Genomic DNA, 16149 nt, shown 5'->3' on the forward strand with positions numbered 1-16149 from the left:
TATAGAAATTAAAATAATAAGAGACAGACTATTAGTAACTAATTCTCTAAAAATATGATTTCTTATCTGGCATACAAAGCCAGGATTCTAACATAGGTATTACTTCTTCCAGATTCAGTATATACTGTGTTGGCCAAAAAATTTGTTCAGGTTTTTCCATAAGATGTTATGATATATGAGACATTTCTCTCAGTGTACATCACCTTCCCTTCCTCCCACTCCCAGCTTACTTTGAAAGAACCACTCAATCTGTGTCTCTATCTCTCTCTCCACACACACACACACACAAGCACACATTTGGTTCTCATTATTCATAGTAGTTTGTTCTATAAAGTTGCTATGAACACTGAATTAGTGAATCCTGATACTGAACCATTGATCCTAGAATTAGGTTCCTGCACACCTCTGGTCACAATATTTCATCAACTGACCAGTACATGTCCTTGCTTTATGTGTTTCTGATTAAGGACACCTTATTTAATATACATTCTTGACTCATTAACATTGAAGTCATAGTCAGCAGCACCATAATTCATGACTGAATAAGCTTATCTAACACACAGATTTTCTCTATAAGGCACATCACAGCCTTCGTGCACTTAGGAACAACGTACAGCACTTCAGCACTATACTTGGGAGCCATTTTAAACAGTGAATTCACTAAAAAAAAAAACCCACAAAAAATGTGAAAAACATAAAGGATATTTTTTTACAGTATGAAAGCTTAAACAAGAAGGAAGAGTGTTGTTCAACCACAGCTGAGAACATACACATCAGGTGACTCTGTACATGTCCACAAATAACCATGGAAGCATAATGCATTTTGACATTAGGGTTACAAATAAATTTTAGGGAGTATATGACTTCACAAATATAGAATCCACAAATAATGAAATTTTATTGTATATGGACAAGTGTACACACATACATCTATATATAAGTTAAATCTTCATCAACATCCACTGTATTGTTTTCGCTTAGGAGAAATATGGGTAATGCAGAAAGAGCAGCCCTATTTTCCCCAGTCATAGATAGGCAATAGCCCCATCCTCCTTGTGGGTGACTAACTTGGTGGAGGCAGCAACTACCTAACTGATGTATTGGGTGTTAATTCCCCAATTTCTCCTCCATAGTGTACAGGTGGAGATAGAACACGAGAGAAGAAACATAAGGGAGAAAAAAGGAGACTTACAACATTAATTACAGATATAAACAAAACCCCTTAACTAAGGAATGAGCCTGCCATGAGTTTAAAGGGGAAAGAGTAAACTCTAATTTGTGGATTTTGACGTTGGATGATCAGGAACCTGAGTTATTATACTGTTCATTGACATAGAATTATTAAATAACAGAAGTTGAATGGGCTTTAGAAGTATCTCTGGTCTTATTTTATATCATCTGCTGCTTCAGGGACTTGTAATCATTAAAACATGTTGAGCTGAAATTTGCTTTCCTTTCAATTGTGTTCTCTGGCTTTGGTTCTCTTCTTGGTTGCTATAAAGAGAAATCTAATCTCTCTCCTAAATGATGGGATGTCACACATTTAAGGAGTTCCCACTCTTAACTGCTATCAAGCTTACTCTCACCTAAAACCTCCCTTTAATGTGTACTACTGTTATGCCATCTCATATCCATCTTTTACATGATGTTTGGATTTTGGAACTCAAGAAGAGTAGGACTTTATGTGCATACCAGTTTAAATCTTCTTAAATTGTCTACCCTGTCAAAGTCTTTTTGGGTTGAATGTATCTGCCCCCCTCTACCAGCTCCTTTCACCTGTGAATATGGTTATTAATGTTTTAAACAAAACATTAATTAAGAAGCTCTGTAACATGCTAGCGGAAACATGAATACTGCTAATCCATACGGTGCCTTTGTGCAAAATTAGAAAAATATGTGCCCTTTCTCATGACAAAAACAAGGTTTTAATTAGATGACTTTTAAAAATAATAACAGTAATAATGAGATACAAAGTTTTTTATATCAAAATTTTGAAATTAAATAATAGAAAATTCAAATTTTAATCATAGTAAATGAGTACTTTAAGTCATTTGGATTAAAATAATTTTTGTAAAATAATTACTGGACCTGTTAATTTTTAACAGTTTCAATGAAATATAATTTATATATAAAAGTTTACCCATTATAACTACAATTTAGTGTTTTTTTAATAAATATATACAATTGTGCAACCATAATCACAATCAAATCTTAAGACATTTTCATCCCCCAACAAGTTCCCTCTTGCCTGTTTGTAGTCAATCCATGTCCCACTCTCAGGCTCAGGCAACCACTGGTTTTCTTTCTGTCTTTCTGAAATATATAAATGCAATCATACAATATGTAGTTTTTTTGCAGGTGACTACTTTCATGTAAGATAGAGATCCACAAATTTTTCTCTAAAGGGCCAAATAATAATTTTTGTAGGCCTTGTGAGCTATATGGTTTCTGTTGGAACTCTGCCACTGTAATGCCAAATTTCAGGATGAGATCATTCAGTCACCATTAAGTAGGATTTTAGCTGTAGGTTTTTGACAGACACCCTTGATAAGACTGAGGAAATATCCTCCTATTTCTAGAATCTGAACATTTTTTCAGATGAATGAGTGCTGGATTTTATCAGACATTTTGTGTTTGACTATTAAGATTATCATTTGGATTTTACCTATTTTTCTATTAATATCGAGTATAATACTAATTGATTTGTTTAAGGTCACACCAATCTTGCATTCCTGGAATAGACTGAGCTTGGTCATGCTATATAATCTTTTTTATATGAAACTGAATTTAATTACTAATCCTTTGCTAAGGATTTTGTAGTATGTGTTCATGAAGGATATTGGGTTATTGTTTTGTTTTGTTTTGTTTTCCCTTGCAATGGTTTTGTCAATATCAGGATAAAACTGGCCTTAAGGATTAGATTGGAAAATGATTCCTTCTCCTTTTTTATAGGGTTTATGGAGGATTAGTACTGCTTTAGTTTAGTTTTTAATACTTGATAGAAATGAACAGTGAAGCCATATGTTCCTCAGGTTTTCCTTATAGGAAGATTAAAAAAAAAAAAAAAAACTAGTTCAATTTCTTTTCTTGCTTTAGGTCTATTCATATTTTTTTTTTCTCTTCAGTCAGTTTTTGTTATTTGTGTATTTTCAAGGGTTTGTCTGTATTATCTAAATTTGTTGGAATAAATTTGTTCATAGTGTTTCTTTATAATCCTTTTCATCTTGGTGGGATTAGTAGTGAGGTATTTCTTTCATCCTTGATTTTATTTTTTTATTTTTTAAATTTTATTTATTTTTTATTTATGGCTGTGTTCAATCTTCGTTTCTGTGCGAGGGCTTTCTCTAGTTGTGGCAAGTGGGGGCCACTCTTCATCACTGTGCGCGGGCCTCTCACTATCGTGGCCTCTCTTGTTGCGGAGCACAGGCTCCAGATGCGCAGGCTCAGTAATTGTGGCTCACGGGCCTAGCTGCCCTGAGGCATGTGGGTTCTTCCCAGACTAGGGCTCGAACCCGTGTCCCCTGCATTAGCAGGCAGATTCTCAACCACTGCACCACCAGAGAAGCCCCTCATCCTTGATTTTAATATGTGTCTTCTCCTTCTTTTCCTCATCTGCTTAGCTAAAAAACCTGCTAATTTCTTTTGTCTTCTAAAGAACCATCTCTTAGTTTCATGATTTTTAAAATTGTTTTTCTTTTTGCTGTTTCTTTAATTTCAGTTTAGATCTTTACTATTTTTTTCCTTCTGGCTGCTTTCCTTCTGCTTGCTCCTCATTTTTAGTTTCTTAAGAATCATAGGTTATTAATTTGAGATATTTCTTATTTTCTAATACAGACATTTAAATCTCTAAGTTGCTCTGTAAGGATTACATTAGCTGCAGCACATAAATTATGATATATTTTGTTTTTGTTTTAATTTAGTTCAAAATATTTTCTAACTTCCCTTTATCTTTGACTGATTAATGGGTTATTTAGAAGTGTGTTACTTAATTTCAATGCAATCCCTACCAAACTACCAATGGCATTCTTCACAGAATTAGAACAAAAAATTTTACAATTTGTATGGAAACACAAAAGACCCCGAATAGCCAAAGCAATCTTGAGAAAGAAAAACAGAGCTGGAGGAATCAGGCTACTTGACTTCAAACTATACTACAAAGCTACAAAGTAATCAAGGTAATCAAGGCAGTATGGTACTGGCACAAAAACAGAAATATAGATCAATGGTACAAGATAGAAAGCCCAGAGATAAACCCGTGCACATATGGTCACCTAATTTATGACAAAGGTGGCAAGAACATGAAATGGAGAAAAGACAGCCTCTTCAATAAGTGATGCTGGGAAAACTGGACAGCTACATGTAAAAGAATGAAATTAGAACACTATCTAACACCATACACAAAAATAAACTCAAAATGGATTAAAGACCTAAAGGTAAGACCAGACACTATAAAACTCTAAGAGGAAAACATAGGAAAAACACTCTTTGACATAAACCACAGCAAGATCTCCTTTGACCCACCTCCTAGAGTAATGAAAATAAAAACAAAAATAAACAAATGGGACCCAATGAAACTTAAAAGCTTTTGCATAACAAAGGAAACCATAAACAAGACAAAAAGACAACTCTCAGAATGGGAGAAAATATTTGCAAACAAAGCAAGTGACAAAGGATTAATCTCCAAAATATACAAACAGCACATGGAGCTCAATATCAAAAAAACAAACAACACAATTAAAAAATGGGTGGAAGACCTAAATAGACATTTCACCAAAGGAGACATACAGATGGCCAAGAGGCACATGAAAAGATGCTGAACATCATTAATTATTAGAGAAATTCAAATCAAAACTACAATGAGGTATCACTTCACACCAGTCAAACTGGCCACCATCAAAAATCTATAAACAATAAGGGAACCCTTTTACACTGTTGGTGGGAATGTAAATTGATACAGCCACTATGGAGAACAGTATGGAGGTTCTTTAAAAAACTAAAAATAGAACTACCATATGACACAGCAATCTCACTACTGGGCATATATCCAGAGAAAACCATGATTCAAAAGGACATATGTTCTGCAGTGTTCATTGCAGCACTATTTACAATAACCAAGACATGGAAACAACCTAAATGTCCAATGATAGATGAATGAATAAAGAAGATGTGGTACATATATACAATGGAATATTGCTCTGCCATAAAAGGGAATGAAATTGGGTTATTTGTAGAGATGTGGATGGACCTAGAGTCTGTTATACAGAGTGAAGTAAGCCAGAAAGAGAAAAACAAGTATCATATATTTTCACATATATGTGGAATCTAGAAAAATCGTAAAGATGAACCTATTTGTAGGGCAGGAATAGAGATGTAGACGTAGAGACCAGACATGGTCATGGTGGGGAAGGGGAGGGTGGGATGAATTGGGTGATTAGGTTTAACATAAATATATTACCATGTGTAAAATAGCTAGTGGGAACCTGCTGTATAGCACAGGGACCTCAGCTCGGTGTTCTGTGGCGACCTTGATGGGTGGGATGGAAACCCAAGAGGAAGGGGATATAGGTATACATATAGCTGATTCACTTCATTGTACAGCAGAAACTAACACAATGTTGTAAAGCAATTTTACTCCAATAAAAAAAAATTGTTGGAGATTTATCAAGTTCCTTTCTGTTATATATACATCTAATTTAATTCCACTGTGGTCAGAAAGCATATTTTGTGTGATTTAAATACTTCTGAATTTATCAAAACTAGCTGAGAATGTTGTTCAGTCTTCTAAATACTTGGTGATTTTCTGCTTAGGTTTTCTGTCAATTATTAAGAGTAGAGCAATGATATCTCCAATTATTAACATTGAATAGTGTGTTTCTCCTTTCAATTTTGTCAATTTTTGCTTTATGCATTTTGGAGCTCTGTTGTTAGGTGCCTACATATTTATAATTATTTTATCTTACTGATGAATTGACTCTTCTGTCATTAAGCGATGATCTTTGACTCTACTAATATTGCCTGTCTTAAAGTCTATCTTTTTGTGTTAAAAATATAGCCACTTCTGTTCACTTACCATTATCATTTGTATGATATAAATTTTTTAATCTTTTAAAAATTTTAACACTTTTTGTCATTGAATCTAAATTGTTGCTTGGACAAATAACATATAGTTGAGCTTATTAAAAAAATTTAGTTTGATAATCTCTATCAAACTAAATGGTTTGGTACATTTATATTTATTATAATTTTTGCTATTGTTGGATTTACATCTACCATTTTGCTATTTGTTTCCCATGTGTCTCATGTATTTTTTCTTTGTTCTTCCTTATTGCCTTTTTTGTGTGCTAAATAGATATATTTTAATGTCTTATTTAATTTTTTTTACTATAATTTTAGAGTTATTTTCTTAGTGGTTTCTCTGGGATTACAATATGCATTTTAATTTTGCACAAGCTACCTTAGGTTAATACTAACTTAATTTTGGTAAAAATAGAGACTTTATTTCAAGCAAATTCCATTTCATCTCCCTCCTTTGTGCTATTGTTTTCATATATATCACATCTATCTATAATTCCAACAAAACCATGGTGTTTTATGCATTCAACAACATTATGTCAATGTTTTTCCTTTTTATTGTATAGTCTGATTTACAGCAATGATAGTTATGTGTTTTCTTCAAATCATATTTTAACTTTGAATGTAAACTATTAGTGATAAGCATTTAATTTTTAAAATATTTACTAAGCATATTTTATATGCTTAATTAGCAACTTTTATACCCATTTTTAATTTTTAGTTTTTAGTTTCCTTTCCATCTCCACATTAAAAAATACAGAAATATTTGGTGTAGAATCAACTAATCAAGACATCGTAATTTTCTTTACCTTTGGAATAGTCCATTCAATGTTATTACATTTCTTAAAATTCCCAAACTTATTGTCTTTCAGAAGGGTAAAACATTTTACTTGAATGTCTCATCATTTAATATAAAAATTATATGGCTAGGTAATTGGACCTGCAAAAATAATTTTCCCTTTTATTTGATCATGTCATACCAGTAATTTAACACCTCTTCAAATGTAATATATTTTATAAATATTTCTTAGTTTAGACTAGACCCATCAATTTCTCTCTTTCTGAATTTCTAAGAATTTATTACTTTATTAACCTGGTTATTAACATGCTACATGTTATTAATTTTCCCTTTTATGTTCATTTTTCTCATTTTAATCATCATCCCCATCATCAGCACCACCATTATTATTAATTTTTCAACCTTTCAAAATTTTTTCACATGCATTACATTCTAAAACACTTTTCCTTGATTTGGATATAAGTGGTTTTCAAAATATTTAAGAATCTGTAAATCATGAACATTGACCAAGCAGAATGGAGACTGGCCATAAACAACTGAAAACCATGCTAAGGGAACTGGTGAAATATCAGCCAGGGAGTCATTACTATTATAATTTTAATTTTGTAGATCTGTTTATTGGAAAAAATCTAGAGTCCTTTGTCTATGCTTGAGAGAAGACTGAAAATGAGAAGATAAATAAGAAAAACATGGTCCTCACTCCCATGGGTCTATATACTAGTTGTGAAGACATAAATAATGGTTAATACTCTCATTTTTATCTTATTCCCAGACTTGGCATAATGACTTCTAAATAATAGACAATAAAAATATTTGTGATTGCTGGCAGTAATAATAATGATGACATTCTTAGGAGTTAGGCAGATCCTGAAGAAGACAGTGTCCATATCAATAAGTGTTTTGAAAATGTACAATCTGAAACTGACACATTCTCTGCATTTATAAAAATAGAAGAGAACAATAAAGAGAAAGTCGCAAAAGTGAGACTTGTTTTCTGATTAAATGTCTCATCTCTGAGGAATTAGTAAAAAATGGAAATTTCATTAGAAAGAGCATGAAACCTTGTTTTTCCAAATGGATTCCACTTACCACCCACATAATTAGATAGGAATGCCTGCTGAGAAGTGGTATTACTTCCTCAGCTTCTATTCATATTTGTAAAGATAATTAAGCTGTGTCAAATATTTATGTAAGCCCATTAGAATGCTCATTTTTGAAATATTGCCCTAAATAGTCATTAAATATTATTAGTAGGCATCTTCATTCTGATCCAAACTGAAGTGCTTTAAGTATTAATTAGGTATTCAGTACCTAGTTAAACTAAATTAAAAATCCATTTCAAATTAAAATCTAGAGGTACTAAAAATATTGCAGAAGCACAAATATAATACTATTGTGGAAATAGGACAACGAAGTGCTTTCTGGGGCAGGGACTTTAGTGTGGCAGATGCATTTTCTGGCAAATCTTTATCTTTTCATTCAATAAGCACCTTTTTTTCATGAAAACTCTATTGTGCTAGGATCAGTGGTAGTCATTTCCAATCACAGGTCTTGTGTTACATGTGCCCCATTTCACTGTTCAGGAGAGTGGTGCCTGCACATCTGGTATCAGTTCCAATTTATGAATGTTGTTGTGTCATCACAGTATGCCATTAAACTTTGGGAAGATTTTCTGCTCTTTTTTCCATTTGAAGAACAAAGGCTCTATCCCAGGCCTGAGGGGACAAGATTGTGGTGTTTGGAGTCATAAGACCTTGTTTCAAGTACTTGTTTTGCCATTTGATAGCTCTTGGACAAGACATTCGCTTGGAGTTCTTTTTTTTTTTTTTAACCAAGTGGGGAAAGCAGTCAAATCCACTTACTGCCAACTAAGAGGTGCTATGATGATGGTATAACAAATATTAAACCTGGGTAAATGTATTGCATTACTTAAATGGCATTATTTATTATGTTATTAACTGCAATGATTACATGTTATTCAGTCACCTATCATCTCATTTAATTTTCATATCTCCCCAAAGTAGGCATTATCAATCATGTTCTAGAGATGGTGGAAACTGAAGCTCAGAGAGCTTAAGAGACTTGCTCAAGTGTAGCAGCAGAGCCAGGACTTAAAACCAGGATTTTTAATCCTAAAATCAGTTCCCTGCTCTACAGATGTATACTCGCCAAGGCATTTATTGTCAATCCTGGCTGATGGCAGGAAGCAGAGATTGTGTTTGTGAGATTTAAAGAAGACTTGCTTTAAGGAAACTTAATTTCCTTAAGGAACTTAAGTTTCCTAAGGTATGGAAAAACAACAATTAGATACTGAGAATGTTTTTGTGCTCAGATGACTAACATGACATGGGCTTGGGCATTTAAGAGGCTATTTTCTCATATAAAAAATTATCTGTAAACATGGGTGCCATATTCTATTTTTTTGTGCATACTATGTTACCATAAGGCTGTGACAGATGAACTGATTTCACTGTTTTTCACTAGCTCATCTATACCCTCCTGAATGGGGAAGAAATATTTCTCAAAGTAGATTATAAGTTTTGTTTTCCCAGAATTGGGTATTGGGTGGTGAGGACGATATGAAAGGGTAGTTACATTAGTTTTCTATTGTTGCTACAACAAATTGCCACAACCTTAGTGGCTTAAAACAATGCACCTTTATTCTCTTATACTTCTGGAGTTCAGATGTCCTCAAACAGGCTCATTGGTCTGAAGACATGGTGTTATCCAGGCTGGCTCCTTTTGGAGAACACTAGGGGACAACATGTTGCCTTGTCTTTTCTACTTTCTAGAGATCACCTACATTCCTTGGCTCATGACCCTTTCCTTCATCTTCAATGCCATCAGCATAGGATCTTCAGTTCTCTCTCTTTCTTTCCCAGTTTTTCTCTTGTTATTTCACCTTCTCTACTTTTGACCCTCTTGCATCCTTCTTTTTTTAAAAAAATATTTATTTATTTATTTTGGCTGCCCTGGGTCTTAGTTGCGGCACGAGGGATCTTTGTTGTGGTATGCAGGCAGTTAGTTGCGGAATGCAGGATCTAGTTCCCTGACCAGGGATCGAACCCGGGTCCCCTGCATTGGGAGCATGGAGTCTTAATCACTGGACCTCCAGGGAAGGGCCCCTTTTGCATCCTTCTTATAAGTACCCATATGAGTACATCACTAGGCCCACCTGGAAAATCGTAGCTAACTCCCATCTCAAGACTCTTAATCACAGCTGCAAAGTCTCTTTTGCCATGTGAGGTAACATATTCACAGGTTCTGGTGATTAGGACATGGACATTTTTTTCTTTTTGGTGGAGGGGTGCATTATTCAGCCCAAAATAGTAGTTGTTATTTTTATTTTGAAATTGCTTTCAAAATCTTTTAGTTTGGGTATAGAATTTCCATTGTCCATCAGATAAGAATGTCAAGTGCTAAAATTGTTAATTACATATTGTTTTCTACTAGTAAAAAGAGGACTCAAGGTTACATCTCTCTGAAGGAAAAAGGAAAGTCTCTTTTCTAATGGGTCACAGATCTTAGAAAATCTTTTCTTGCTATTTTGGTGAAATATGGCATAGATACTGATGGATTAAATATAGTCATTTAGATATGATGAGTTCTGTGATATTAATGAGTTTGGGCTTATTACATTTATTATTTGTAAATACACTATAAAAATGGATTTTCCATTCTTTTTTAAATTGAAGTATAATTGATTTACAATATTATATTAGTTGTAGGTGTACAGGATAGTGATTTAGTATTTTTACAGAATACACTACATAAAAGTTATTGCAAGATAATGACTATAATTTCCTGTTACAAAATATATCCTTGTTGCTCTTTATACATAATAGTTTTATCTATTTTATACTTAATAGTTTGTGTATCTTAACCCCATATCCCTATCTTGCCCCTCCCCACACTTTTCTCTCCACACTGGTAATCACTACTTTGTTTTTTATATCTGTGAGTCTGCTTCTGTTTTGCTATATACACTCATTTGCTTTATTTTTTAGATTCCACGTAAAAGTGATATCACACCATATTTGTTTTTCTCTAACTTCCTAAGCATAATATTCTCTAGGTCCATCTACATTGCTGCAAATGGCAGAATTTCATTCTTTTTTATGGCTGAGAAATATTCCATTATATGTGTGTGTATATATATATATATATATATATATATATACACACACACACACACATATATATATGTATATGGTGTATCACATTGATTGATTTGTGAATATTGAACCATCCTTGTGTCCCTGGAATAAATCCAACTTTATCACTGTGTGGTGTCATTCTTTTTATATATTGTTGGATTCAGTTTGCTAATATTTTGTTGCAGATATTTGTATCTATATTCATCACAGACATTGGCATGTAATTTTCTTTTTTTTTCTAGTGTTTTTGTCTAGATTTGGTATCAAGGTACTTTATGACCACCTAGAGGGGTGGGATAGGGAGGGTGGGAGGGAGATGCAAGAGGGAGGAGATATGGGGATATATGTATATGTATAGCTGATTCACTTTGGTATCAGAGTAATGGTGGCCTTTTAGAATGAACTGGGGAGTGTTCTATCCTCTTCAATTTTTGTAATACTTTGAGAATGGTAGGTATTAACTCTTCTATATATGGTTGGTAGAATTCCCTTGTGAAGCCATCCAATCCTGCACCTTTGCTTTTTTTTTTTTTTGAAGGTTTTTTTATTACTAATTCAATTTCATTACTAGTGTTTGGTCTTTTCAAATTATCTATTTCTTCTTGACTCAGTCTTGGCAGGCTGTATATTTCTAGAAATTTGTCTATATCTTCTAGGTTATCCAGTTTGTTGGCATTTAACTGTTCATAGTATCCTCTTATCATTTTTTGTATCTCTGTGGTATCAGTTGTTATTTCTCCTGTTTCATTTCTTACTTTGTTTATTTGGGTCCTCTCGTCTTCTTGGTGAGCCTGGCTAAAAGTATATCAATTTGGGTTATCTTTTCAAAAAACCAGCTCTTAGTTTTATTGATCTTTTTTATAGTTTTTTTTAAATCTCTATTTTATGTATTTCCTCTCTGATTTTACTATTTCCTTGCTTGTGCTGACTTTGGGCTATGTTTGTTCTCCTTTTTCTAATTCCTTTAGATGGTATGTTAGGTTGTTTGAGATTTTTCTTGTTTCTTGAGGGAGGACTTAGTCACCATAAACTTCCCTCTTAGAACTACTTTTGCTGCATTCCATAGATTTTAGGGTGTTGTGTTTCCACTTTCATTTGTCTTGAGGTATTTTCTGATTTCCTCTTTAATTTCTTCATTGACCCACTGTTTTTTTTAGTAGCATGTTTTTTATTCTCCACATGTTTTGTTCTTTTCCAGTTTTTCTTTCTGTAGTTTATTTCTAGTTTCATAGTGCTGTCGGAAAACATGCTTGATATAACTTCTATCCTCTTAAATTTGTTGACACTTGTTTTGTGGCATAGCACATGATCTATCCTGGAGAGCATTCCATGTGCATTTGAAAATAATGTGTATTCTGTTGTTTTGGGGTGGAATATCCTATACATATCTATTAAGTCTAACTGTGCTATTTTGCCATTTCAGACCACTCTTGCCTTATTGAACTTCCTTCTGGATGATCTGTCTCTCGATGTCAGTGGGGTGTTAAAGTCTCCTATTTTTGTATTATTGTCAATTTCTCCCTTTATGTTTGTTAGCATTTGCTTTATATATTTAGGTACTCCTGTGTTAGGTGACTTTATGTTAACAAGTGTAACCCTCCTCTTGTATAAATCCCTTAATCGTTATATAATGCCCTCTGTGTTTTTTGTTATAGCCTTTGTTTTAAAGTCTGTTTTATCTGATATAAGCATAGCTACCCCACTTTCTAGTCATCTCCCTTTGCATGAAATATTTTATATCCCCTCACTTTCAAACTCTGTGTGTCTTTAGTGAGTCTTTTGTAGGTAGTATATTGAAGGGTCCTGTTCTTTTTATCCTATTAGTCACCTTATGTCTTTTGCTTGGAGCATTTAATCTATTGACAGTTAAAATAATTAATGATAGTTATGTACTTATAGCCAATTTATTACTTGTTTTCTGGTTGTTTTTATGGTTCTTCTCTGTTACTTCTTTTTGTTTCTTCCCTTGCAGTTTGATGATTTTCTTTAATACTATGCTTATGTTCCTTTCATTTTGTTTTTGTGTATCTATTGTAGGTTTTTGATTTGTGTTTACCATGGGATTCATGTATGTTGACCTACAACTATATCTACTTGTTTTACACTCATTGTCATTAAAGTTTAAACACACTCTAAATGATCTACATTTTTTTACTCCCCTCTCTCACATTTTGTTTTTGATGTCATATTTTACTTCTTCATGTTTAAACCTTAACTGTTTATTGCAATTATAGTTGCTTTTACAACTTTTGTCTTTCAGTCTTCGTACTTGCTTATATACATGGTTGATTGATCCTCAGTCCTTACTTTACATTTGCTTTTCATAATGAGATTTTCACTTTCCTATAAATTCTTCTTTTCCATTTAGAGAAGACCCTTTAACATTTCTTTTAGGGTAGGTTTCATACTGATAATAATCTTTTAGTTTTTGCTTGTCTGAGAATATCTTTATCTCTCTTTCTATTCTAAATAATAATCTTTCTGGGTAGAGTATTTTAGGTTGCAGGTTTTTCCCTTTCAGCCCTTTGAACAGATCATGCCTCTCTCTTCTGACCTGCAAAGTTTCTTCAGAGAAATCAGCTGGTAACCTTATGAGGATTCCCTTGTATATGACTGTTTTCCTCTTACTGACTTCAGAATTCTCTAACTTTTGTCATTTTAATTATAATATATCTTGGTTTGGGTCTGTTTGGGTTTATCTTGTTTGGGATCCTCTGTGCTTTCTGTACCTGGATATCTGTTTCCTTCTTCAGGTTTGGGAGTTTCAGCCATAATTTCCTCAAATAATTTTTGATCCCCTTCTCTCTCTCATCTCTTTCTGGAACTCCAATAATGGGAATGTTGGTACACAATGTTATCACAGATATCTCTTAAACTGTTTTCATTTAAAAAAAAATTTGTTTTTCTTTTTTGCTCTTCTGATTGGGTGATTTCCATTATTCTATCTTCCAGATCACTTATGCATTCTTCTGTATCACTTTGTATGTTATTCATTCCTTCTAGTATTTTTCTTTTTAATTTCAGCTATTGAGTTATTCATTTCTGATTGGCTATTTTTATATTTTTTAGTTCCTTTTTAAAACTTTCACTGTGGACATCCATTCATTTTCCTATCTCGGTTAACATGTTTATTATTAATGCTTTGAATTTTTTATCTGTTAAATTGTGTTTTTCTCTTTTACTATTTTTGGGGGGGGGGATTTTCTCTTGCTTTTTCAATTGAGAGCATTTCTTCTGCCTTTTCGTTTTGCTTAACTTTCTCTGTCTCTATGAATTTATGTGAAACAGTTACCTATTGCAGCCTTGAATTAATGTTTTTACATGGGAACATCCCTATACAGACTGTGTATGCCTAATGTGCTTGATGGTAGAGCTGGATTTGAAGTGGACACAAGTCACACCTTACCTCAGGGTGTGCAGGCAGCTATCAACTGGGTATGGGGTGAGGCTGGAGATAGAGGGAGCTAGTGCTGGCACCAGGTGTGAGGTGGGACTTCCCCTCTGCTTAGTGACCATCACTGCCCTTGGGAGGTGGGGTCTGATCTCAAGTTGCTGGAGCAGAAGCCCTGAGGGTCTGGCCTGAGCTGGTTCTTCTCCCTTTAAGCATGTGCTTTCCCTTCTCCCAGCACCGGGACACTTGCCCCAGAAAGGAGGAGGTCTGAAGCACATGGATCTATGTGGACTCTTGCTTCATGTTGGCTGCAGACTGAGGTCTGAGCTTTCTCTGATGCACTGCTTGTGCACCTGTTTCCACAGTTATGCCAGCAATTGTTTCCATTGCTCCACTTAGACACAGCCTCAGTTGCAACCGTCCTTTGTCACTCACATCTGATTATTGTCCTTAGCCTCTGTTGCCCCCATCCTATTGTGATGTCACAGTGCAGAGCTGGTGGGGCCTGCGTGGACCCACAGTGTGTATCAGGATGTGAGGTGTGCTAAAGTGGCCAACTTCAGAGATCAGAGTTGCTTTTGATGCACTACTTGAGTAAGCACCAACAATGATTGCTGCTCCCCCACCCAGACTATGACTAAGGACCAGGTCACCTCTACATCCTATAGTTAAGTTTTTCCTCCATAGTGGCTACCTCAGATCCAGTGCTGTCCTGTGCCATGGAGTGAGCAGGACTTGAGTGTTCACTCAGATCAAGCTTAGGTGCATGTCAAGGTGGTCACCGGAAACCTGTCAGCCTCCAGGATGGACCTCTCTCCACCCTGACTCTGGGGCAAGCCAACACGGGCACACACCTCACAAATGGAGTCCAGGATTCCCATGGCCCTCCTGTTAGTCTCAGTGGTATTCAACCATCCAAAGAGGCTTGTCTTCCCTGTGTAGGACACCAGGACTGGGGTGCCCAATCTGTAGTTCTCACTGCTCAATCCCCATGGCAGGTGTTCACTCAGGCATCCTCTCATTTCCCCTGAGTCGCCTCGCAGGGGCACAGGTCCTGACCCAATCTTCCCTTGCTACCTGATTACATGTGATATTTCTTACAGTCTTGATTGTACAGGAGTCCTTCTGCCAGTTTCCAGTTAGTTTTCAGTGTGAGTTGTTCCACATATAGATGCATTTTTTTATGTGTTTGTGGTGGAGGTGAGCTCCTTGTCCTCTTACTCCACCATCTTGATTGATCTCTGATTTTCCATTCTTTACCACACACTCCAACAATCTTCTTAGATGATATTGAATTAATCACATAATGAATAAACAGCAAAGGTGTTTTTTAAAAATCATTATCAATATACATTAAAGTTTTCAAGGTTCCGTCACCATTGTCAAAGATTAAAGACAGATTCAGAATTTTTAATCTATTTGTGTTGTAATAAGAGAAATAGAAAATAGAATTTAAAAGAAAAGTGATACTAATTTACAATTGTGTAATGTTTTATGGTTTTGTTTTAGTTTTTCTTTGTCCTTTAACTTAGTTCATCCTCAGGTAGTATAGCTTTTCAGTTCTGGGTAACACTTTCAAATAAGAAAAAGCCATAGCATAACCTGACTTACAAGATATGCTGAGATCATGTTTCCTACTGAAATTTCTATTTTACGGGGTGTTTTTTTTAATCGTTAACTTACAAAGTATGGTTTTCCACCTCATGCCTTTATTTCTGGTAATAACAAAG

The sequence above is a fragment of the Balaenoptera borealis genome, assembly GCF_965194805.1.
Source record: "Balaenoptera borealis genome assembly, chromosome: 11".
Taxonomy (NCBI): domain Eukaryota; kingdom Metazoa; phylum Chordata; class Mammalia; order Artiodactyla; family Balaenopteridae; genus Balaenoptera; species Balaenoptera borealis.